The following is a 10,110-nucleotide window of genomic DNA, read 5'->3' as shown; positions in this document are numbered from 1 at the left end:
CCAAAATATTTTTGATCGGTTCTCGGTTCAAGGGGAAAGTCAGCTATCTGAAACAACCGATGCCTGGTAACGTCACAATTAGCGCGTATCTCAGTGGCCCGCATAAGCGGGTACCTCAGGTAGGCCATGGTGCAAGCGATACCCGATCAAGCACTCCACTAATCTAAGCTTGCCACTCGGTGCACTAGCAGATCGGCATTTAGCAATACCCAGGGTTTGCGCGCCAATAGCTTGTCGTTTCACTTTCTACGGGTACCACGCTTTGTTACCAAAGTCTTGCCCTTCGTTTGTGTTTAATTAACTCCGTTTTATCGGAACAGAGGTTTATATGTAATAAAATTTTGACAACGTGTAGTATGAACCGGAAAGATCACTATCACAGTGGCATCCTCTGGAGAGAGATGCCCTACGAATTATTTGGGTTTAAAACATGTAAGGCAGCATCGTTGAAGAAACCTACGATTGGCTTGGTTGTAAAAAGCGGTTCTTCAGCAAGAAACAAAACGCGATGGAGAGGGACACAATAGATGTATGCTGGAGGAAAATGTTTTTTCTCTCGGTTTCGTCTTCCCGACACTGCAGGCGGACGTGGAAGACGGTCAGTCTGCCACCACATCTACCACAGGTTGGTGGTTCGTTTTCGGTTAGCAAAAACCTGTGGGTGCCATATCTGTGACCTATTCTGAGACAACATAATAGGTCATCAGTTCGTCGTGTTTTCGTTACGGAGGGCCAGAAACCTAACTGTGGCTTAAGAAAATGAAGCTTGTCACTTGCTCAGCCTCCCACAATCGTTGCCAGTAGTTTCGCAGTTTCTTTCTGAAGAAATGTTTTAGGTCAGTGGCTGAGACAGCAATGGCTGGATGAAATGCGCGCGATGTAATTGACGTGGTCATTTCGTCTGCCAGCACATGGCCCTCAGTGCCTCTATGGAGAGGCACTCATCATATAGTGACATGCTGGTTAGATATATACGCTCTACACAGAACGGAATGGAGCTCAATAAGTACGAGACTTTGTTTTTACAGAGTGACATGAAAGCTTTCACGATGCTTAGGGAGTCTGTATATATAACTGCTTTTCGGAGTTTTGATTTCCTTATCTGCTGCGCATCCGAGAGTAGTGCATACGCCGCAGCCGTTACAATACTTGTTTCCAGATGCAGTACATCGGATTCCGAGAAGGATGGACAGAGGGCTGCATAGGACACGCCGGTATGTCACTATATAAAAATCTGCACACGAGTACTTGGACTGCGGTTCTAGGAAATGCCTTGTAATATGTGCCTCTGGAGCGCGTTTTGTCATATCTACAAACGATCTATCACATTTAAGAGCTAACATTTCCAAGGTGGTAATGCCGTTGCTGAGATCATCAGGGATTGAAACACCCGTTTCCTAACTAAGTTTCATTACACGTAATGAGAAGGGTTCTCTCGCTGCTGGTTGATTGTTAAACAATGTAGCGCATGTCATGTAATTTAGGGTAATGTAGGAAAGATGGTCGCATTAATTTCATAATAATTATCAGAAAATATGTAAAGCTGGAGTATGATCGTTCAAGATGCATGGACCATTCATTCCATATAGAGGCTCGCTACATAGGCGCCACGGGTAGAGGCGCCGATTTTCAGGTGGATACCTAGATGGTGAACAGGGTAGAGCACTGCACGGGCCGATTTTTGCGGCCCGGGCCCGGCCCGGGCCCGTTTTTACATTGGTCGGCCCGCCCGAGCCCGATCAAAACTTGTATGGCGAGACCCGGGCCCGGAAATAATCTACGTTACCCGCCCGGCCTGGCCCGCCACCCCTTTACCTTAAGCCCGAGCCCGGCCCGAGCCCGACTCGAACCCGGCCCGAGACCAAAAAATACATGTTTTTCAGAGTTGAGAAGCCCGAGAATAACTCGCAGAAAGCCCGAGCCCGTGAAAAAACTACTCTACCCGGCCCGGCCCGGCCCACGGGCCGGGCCGGGCCCGGGCTTTCGGGTAAGCCCGAGCCCATGCAGTGCTCTAGAACAGGGTCCAGCATTTTCAAGGCGCTTGGACTAGCTGACTGATGAACTAAGGCTCCATAGTTTAAGTGTGTACTTAAACTTGGGCGACAAAATTTTAAGAATGTTCATTGTTTTCAGACATTTTTCTCAGGATACTTTATGTGTGGGGCAAAAGTAAACTTCCTGTCGTGTCGAGCATGACAGCCATAAATTTGTTTTCTGTGTTCACAGGTATGCGCTGTCCATGAACTTCTAGGCCAGGATTTGCAATGAGGCCTCTATTTTGTGTGAAAAGGGCACGTGTGCTTTTCTTTTTATTAAGCTTAAAGCAATTATCAACGGCCCATTTAGACACATTCTTCCCACAAAGCAGAACTTGTCGCTCACAGATTGCAAGGTTGGTGGATTTAAATCCGTGCTGAACGTCATCGGTGTACACAGAATAAAAATACTACGTGACGGTGATGAACGCAAAGAATTCAGTTTTATTATAAAAAGTGTGCAGCTAACCATACCACCCTGCGGCACCCCAGTGTTCTGCATAAACGGTCTCGATAGAACATTATCAATTCAAACACGGACTCTGCGATTTGATAAATAACTTTCGATTACGTATAGAGTTTTTCTGCAGCTGGCCGTTTCTGATAGGTCACGAAATATTCCGTACCGCCACTGGTATCTTAAGCCTTTTTCATATCTAAGAACACTGAAAGAAACAACTGTTGTTGTAGAAAAGCGTGCGAATATATGATTGAATGCGAAAGAGGTGGTCTGTCGTCGATCGGTCTTCCCTAAAACCACACTGGTATGGATCCAAGAGCCTGTGATTGCCTGTGATTTAGTATTTTTTCAAATAATTTGCATAAGCAACTTGCACGCGCTACCGGCCGGAAGCTTTCCACGTGGGACGCATCTTTGCCTTGTTTCAAGACGAAGATCCGACAATCGCCTCTTCCAATGTCAATGGGATGTCTCATGTTGCCAAGATGATGTTGCAAAGAGACACCAGCTCCATCTGCGTCTCAGGGTGAAGATGTTTGGGCAACATATTTTCACATGTTGGCTACGGATATCGACCCAAGTCACGGGCTCTGCCCAAAAGATGCCGGCACTTGGTGTGCATACAACAAGGCTCAATTGACACAGGAGCCTTTTGTGCACAAAGAATACTTGCCTGCACCAGTCCTTCATGCCATTAAGCCAATATTCCAACAGTTCTACCCAGACCTGCTGAAAAAGTGCTTACACGGCAAGACACAAATTGCTAATGAGTGATTTAACCATGTCGTGTGGGAGCGCGTACCGAAAATGCTTTGCTCGGGATGGAGATGCTCAAAACTGCCACCTTTGATGCTGTGCTCATGTTCAATGAAGGTTGGATGGCAAGAGTTAACGTCCTGAAGGCATTTGGCATATCACCAGCGCGTAACACTGTGATGTGGTTGGGTGAAGTGGACCGTTGTCGACTGTATTTTGCCAAGAGAGAGGCCGAACACATGACAAAACAAGCCAGGGAAACAAGAAAACAAGCAGAGAAGCGAAACGCTGTCTCTGGCAATGACTATGTGGCTGGTGGCTATTAGGCAAATGGTTTGTGCATCTTGTTTTTGAAAGAAAATGAAGTGAACATGTTTTTTTGTCTTTGACCCTCAATATCTCGAAATAATTTTTTTGTTACAATTGCCCCATTTTTATAAAAACTTCAAATGACAGCACATTGATTTTTATCCAGCGTAAAGTAGACACCTATGCACAGCTACTCAACTAGAATGGTACACATGCACTCAACAGTTAATTTTCTCTGAATTGTTTTCTTTGGAAAAAACAACAAAAACTGGCTGTGTTAGTAAAAAAATTGCGAAACTGATGATCTTTGACAAATAATCTTAGTTCTAGTTCCACTACAAGACGACATGATCGCAAATCAAATAAAATGAACCCAAATGCGCTACACGCAGTAGTTGCTGAGAAAATGGGTCTCAAATAAGGCTCAATATACATGGGAGGTATAGGGCCTACCCTGTGCCCTTAAGTACATGACTCCAGCAGCTCCTGGTGCAGATTTCTTGCGGCCGCTTAAAGAAGCGCTGAAAGCGGCAACGCTAAAAGTATGATTGTCCAGCTCAATTCCGATACATTTCCGTTTCAGTGCATAACTTTCTGCTATCTGTTTATGCTTCTGGAATGAATGTGAATGGGTTGCAGAGCTAGGCAAGCGTTCGAAATGATGTCCAAGTGCGTTGGCCTAGTCTTGAAGGACGTTGCCTCGATCATGGAACAAAGGCAGAAGGTAAGTAGTTTGCCGGCTGAAGAAATTTCGCAGCATATTCCATACCCCCGATTCTGGTGTTTAGGAAAGTAACATCGCGGAAACTATTGGACCGACATTCCTATGGTTTGTCAACATAGGTCAGCAAGTAATAATCAACATGGATTTAAGTTTCTTTACTGATGCGGCTTATTAACAACGGTTTAAAAAATTCATTGTTCACAGCACAGTGCCGGGCTCATCGACGGTTGACTCAGTGTTTGGTGGTAACCTTTCTATGGGGCTGATACCACCACTTCTCCGCTGCACGACAGAGGACGCAAGGAGTATTTATTTCGTTAACATTGATTACCAGCCAAAATCATGCTTTCCTGTCTTAGGGTACGGTCTTACTTCACCTGCCGTGACAGGTCAGGTTGTTCACAATGGGTTGCTATATACTACCAGAGAAATGTTACAGCTGCAGAGACAAGCTCTTGAACACCTAATGGTATGATCTGGCAGCTGTTGTAAGTGCGGATATTTCTCATTTGCCAATTTTATAGTTTTTCTTGCGGATTATTTCACTCACCTTCATGTGAATGACGCATTTTTACTCACCGCAACGTAACAATATGATCAAGTTTAGTTTGGTTTCAGTTTCTCTAGAAACAAAACGACAATTACCTGTGCAGAGTACGCTCCGACACATCATAGATTTTCATTGAGCGCATACATGAGCTTTTGCTGCTATACGGCTTAATTTATCAAAAAAATTGTGTAAGTGCAGCAAGGGGGTTTGATGATGCTTACGCACGAACGCATGAAGCGCTTAAAGCAGTTAGCTGTGCACACACGTGCTGACCTTAGTGACGGTTTCTGAAGAGAGCAATAGTTTCGTGGTCTTTTCCTGCCTTTTTTCATTCTTCAATCCTCAACTCCCAATTCCCCACATACCCACGCAGGCTTGGTCAGCATTTAAAATGAAGCGCTCATCCAGCTACGTGCTGCTTTGTAGAATTGGTTATGTGTGTAGGCACCGTGGAATACAATGCCTTTTCTGTTGAAATGAATTTATTTGCAGCAAACAGCAAGAAAGCAATGCTTCGGTTGAACAGGAAAAAAAGCTGTTTAGTACAGCTTTAGGAGATCTGGCCACCACAAAACTCAGCAGCACAGGGATGATTGGTGAAGAGTGCACTACAATGCGACGACATGCAACGCAATAAAAACAACGTTTTATATTTCATGTTCTAGAAATTAGATATGTGCTTAAATATAGAAAAAAAAGCACGAAGAAAAGCATTTTCAAATCAGACATGAGGTCGTAATAGGGCCATAAGGCAGTACAATATCACTGAATAATTAAAAAGGTTCAACGCACCCAAACAGAATTTTATAAGAGGCGAATAGAAATTCACTGCCGGTGGGCTCCTGTTTATACATATTGTAAGCACTGTTAACGTACATCGTCGTTTTCATTTGTACATATCCATCATCATCATCCCTGTTCTTCCACTTCTTTGCGCACGAGCTGGGGCGTTTCCTTTTTGAAAGAAAAGATTACCTAATGAAGTAAAAGTCAAATCAATCTTCTTCTCATTGTACGTGGTGTTCAGAATTGTGGGCAACAAGAACTGCAGCCTTTGTTTACCATAATGTGTGCGGCATTTTAAAACGTTCCACTGTTCCGGTTGGGAATACTTGGGAACACTGGGAATAGAACCCGGCTACACCGCGTGAGAACCAAACACGCTAACCACTAGACCACATCACTACGCTGGCGCGGAGGACTTGCATAGCTATTTGTAGAAACATTTGTGTTGCCGAGGTTGTCGTTTTATGTCACTCATTCACCGTCGGCGATCGCGCGTGGTATACATATAGTTTGTGTAGCTGTTACCGATGCCTAGGTGGTTGGTGATAGATGTATTTAAATGAGTAGTAGTATACAAATAGCACTTCCAACAGCTGTGGTGTGGGGTGAAAAGGCTAAACGGGGTAAGATTACGGAGCATGGGAGCTGCACAAAAAGAAAAACTGCTTCACCAGACGAAGGTTGTTGTTCAATATTATCTCTTTATTCGCTTTGGTGCGGCTGCAGTCGCTTTTAAGCGGAAGCTTGGCTTTGTCTGAGAAACTTTCAACCTCGCTCACAAGGTTCAGTTAAAACTGATCCGCCGCTAACATGCACACCTGCAACTACATTTAGGTGCGCTTGCTTCTAGGTTGCGCTTTTGCGCTGCCTCGATGGTATAACGGCAATACAGCTCCAATATTCTGAGACGTCGAATAAGCGGGCGGGATTTTGCCGGTCCGTCTGACTTTGTTGAACATGCAAATATTTCTATTCACCTCCGCTGGCCTCAACCGGGACGCCCTGTCCGAAAGACTGACATATATAGCTTTTGGGAGTATCAAGAGGAATGCTCTCGAACCGATCCTATTATGCTGCTCCGTTGTAGTCAATGATTCAGTGTTTATTTTAAAGCATCAAGGCGCGTTGGTATCTCCGCCCGTGAGCCTACCGTAACTGCATTGCAAATATCTGAAGCTACACTTCTTTGCACACTTGTTTTCACCTCTTCACCTGCCAGGCGCAAGCACGAGACGTTTCAACTATAGCTACCGTGGCCATGCCTGCAAAGCCGTCGAGCTTAAGTGAATGCAGGGAGGAAAGAAATCGAGACGTGGTTAAAGAATTTATATTGTGGAACTTAGCGTCCCGAAACTGCTGTGAGTTACGAGGGACGAAGTAATGGTGAGCTGCGGATTAATTCTTTCCACCTGGAGTTATTTAAAGCGCCCCGAAAGAACGACACACGCGTTCTTGCATTTCCGTCGGAATGCGACAGGTGTGGCCGAAACGCTAAAGTCACCTTGTTACTGCGGCAACTGTCGTTCAAAGAACGAATCAGCTGTTTAATATTTTGTATAACACGACGCGATTTTCCGGCGTGTCGAAGCTTATAATAGCTGTATTGCTAGCCTTGCAAGTCGATGGCTTCGATGCAAAATGAACGTGGAATAACCGCACTTTGCCCATTGTATCTTGCGATACATTTGTACGATCAGCACCACCGCAATGACCACTTTCTGCTATCTGGAATGCAAGTGGTTTTCCGTGCGCAGGACGACCCGCATTCATGCACAAACAACTTTTAGTTATCTCAGAAAAAGAAAAGAAAGCACCGTGGAGACTGTAATAAAGTGCACGCGCTGCATTAAGTGGGCACGCACAATTGTGCTGTGTCCGGCATAGGAAGGTGTGTCATGAAGTGGTTGCAAGCAGGTGATATGGACTGCACCCTAGCATACTTAATTATCCCGAAGGAGAGGCTGAATTCAGATTTAGGTATCCTGTAAATTAGCTGAGTGTCTCTGCCTTGGTTATATCAACTGTTCCCTATATGCACAGTTATTATAAAAGCACACGTTTTTCTCCTACCGCGTCAAGTGTGCTATTGCGGAATGCACACTTCATTTGTGTACGCCATCTGAAAGCATGCTGCACATGCCTGCAGACACGTTCATGCAGACACAGACAGAGAACATATTTTTCAAAGGAGAATGATATATTTACAATACAACAAAATGCAAAGTGCCCATCATAGTTTCACTGTAGGTTTTAAACACAGAATGGGGACTTATATGCCAAGCTCTCACAGTAACAAGTCAAAGACAAACTGCCGCAGGAAATACAAAGGCAGATAGGCAGTGTTAGTGCCTGCAGCTTTTTAAAATGTGAAACAAGCCATGGCGCATTACCTTGCATGAAATTTATGCAGTTGCGACCAACAAGAGTTGGGCCTCTCTGTTCACCGTTTTCTCGTTCATTAACTCGTTCCTTACCATGGGGAAAGTATGTGTTTTGTATGTTATGGCAGATGATATTTTCTGAAGGAAGTACTGAACTCAGTATTTAATGTACTACAGAAACAGAAAGCAAAAAGAATGCACTTTTCACGCATCAAATTTTTTATTATTGAGGTGTATATCATAAAAAACATAAAAATTCTTAAAATAAAGATTCTGCGGTAAAATTGAACAAAGTTTAAAGACACGCTTAGTATTTACCAAAAAATGTTACGAAAATAATGAGATATACACAATGTGTTGCCGTCTATTATGCACTATCTCCGAAAAATGTTTCTCATAGAACAGGTATTCCACTACAAACATTTTACTACAAGCACTACAGTTCGGCATGCCGGGCTGCGGCCGCCGATGTTCCAGGCTGGTTTGCGTCGTCGTCACTTTCAGCCTCAAAGTCCGACAAAACGTGAGCGTCCTCTGACTCGCTGCTATTCGATGTATCGATAAGATCAGCCGCAGAGGCAGCGGAGTCATAGAGAAACATAGTACGTATAGAGTGGCCACAAGGGCCGTTTCGCAGCCGAGCAATTGAGGGTCTGACCACCCGCCAGATGGCGTAGCGACAAGCGCTTCCACTTCGCTTCAAAAATAGGTTATCATGCCTCCAGCGGGCGGCATCGACGCGTCATATATTTCTCTATGGCGTCCCCTCTGTGGTGTCTCGTCTCCATAGAAACGTTGATGCTGCGCCGGCTGCTCCGGTCATGTGCCGCTGGATGCGCCCACCTCGCCGCGCTTTCAACACGCCGGTTCTCTGCTGCCGTAAGTTGCATCCTTTTGTCTGCACTAAGAATTCCCAGTTGTTTGCGTTCAACATTATTAAAGAGATGTTTATTGATGCTGATGGAGTGTATTTTTGCGTGCGTAGCATACAATATATGCTTCGGCGCCCACCGAGGCTGGTTCGTAAGCGTGGGTTGTACATAACGCGTTGCTGTCATTGCTAAGCCATTCTTGTTGTTCTTCCAGCTCTTAACCTGCAATTTTAAGGATATGTACTGAAATTAGTTGTTTCCAATAGGATCTTGGTAGTACGCTTTTAAACAAGGAAAAATAAAGCATTTTGTACTGTGCCACTACTGCTTCCTGTTGTGTGTAATTCAGAAGAACGGCAAAAAAGTGAGAACAAAAACGTCAACAAAATCTCTGACCGCATGATTTTATGCTGTTCGCATGAGCGAATTCCGTTTTGCATGGTACATCGACAACCTTGGTTGTTTTTGTTTAGAAAAAGATTGCGATCTGCTAGTTTATACGCCTGTTTATGCCAAAAAAACAACACCGGAGCTTCACTTAAGACAACGTAGTTGAACACTTAAACAGCTAGGTAAATCATATTGAAAAGCGCTGCTGTCAAAACCGAAACCAAAACAGAGCCAAACCAGGCGTCCCGAATCTCGGAAGACAAAATTGACGGTTTGACCAGCCGCTGGTCACGCTGGTAGCAGTGCAGTAGCTGAGCCGCAAGGCCCTACGGGAGTGTCCGCTCTTTACGTAGTATGTTTCTCTATGGCGGAATCGTGATATCTGCGATCTCCCGGAGCGCGCGTGCCGTTTCCGAAGCCGGACATTTTTGCGTTGTGCTTTGATGATGGCGAAATTTCGAAGTGCGTTTAAAAATGACTGCCTCATGGGGAAAAAACGCGAACTGCTTAGAAAACAAAAGCGTAGTTTGTCATCTTTCACGTCCGATGGCGCTCGGTGTTAGTGAGGGGCGCGGAAGATCTCGAAAGCGGCGTTTCAAACCATCGATAGCGGGCGGCCATTTTTTCGTTCTCCTTTGACGATCGCGAAACTTCGGAGCGTGTTTAAAAATCACCGCTTTGCCGGAAAAAAGCGAACTGCTTAGAAAATTAAAATTACGTTCTCGTCCTTCACGTCTGATAGTGCATTATGTCCGTGAGCGGCGCGGAAGGTCTCAAAAATGGCCATTCACACCATCGATAGATGGTTAACGATGCCCAACGGGCGCGGTACGGAAAGAGTAAAAA

This window comes from Dermacentor silvarum, chromosome 7, assembly GCF_013339745.2.
Source record: "Dermacentor silvarum isolate Dsil-2018 chromosome 7, BIME_Dsil_1.4, whole genome shotgun sequence".
NCBI lineage: Eukaryota > Metazoa > Arthropoda > Arachnida > Ixodida > Ixodidae > Dermacentor > Dermacentor silvarum.
The sequence above is the reverse complement of the archived record's forward strand: the minus strand, read 5'-3'. Positions refer to the sequence as shown.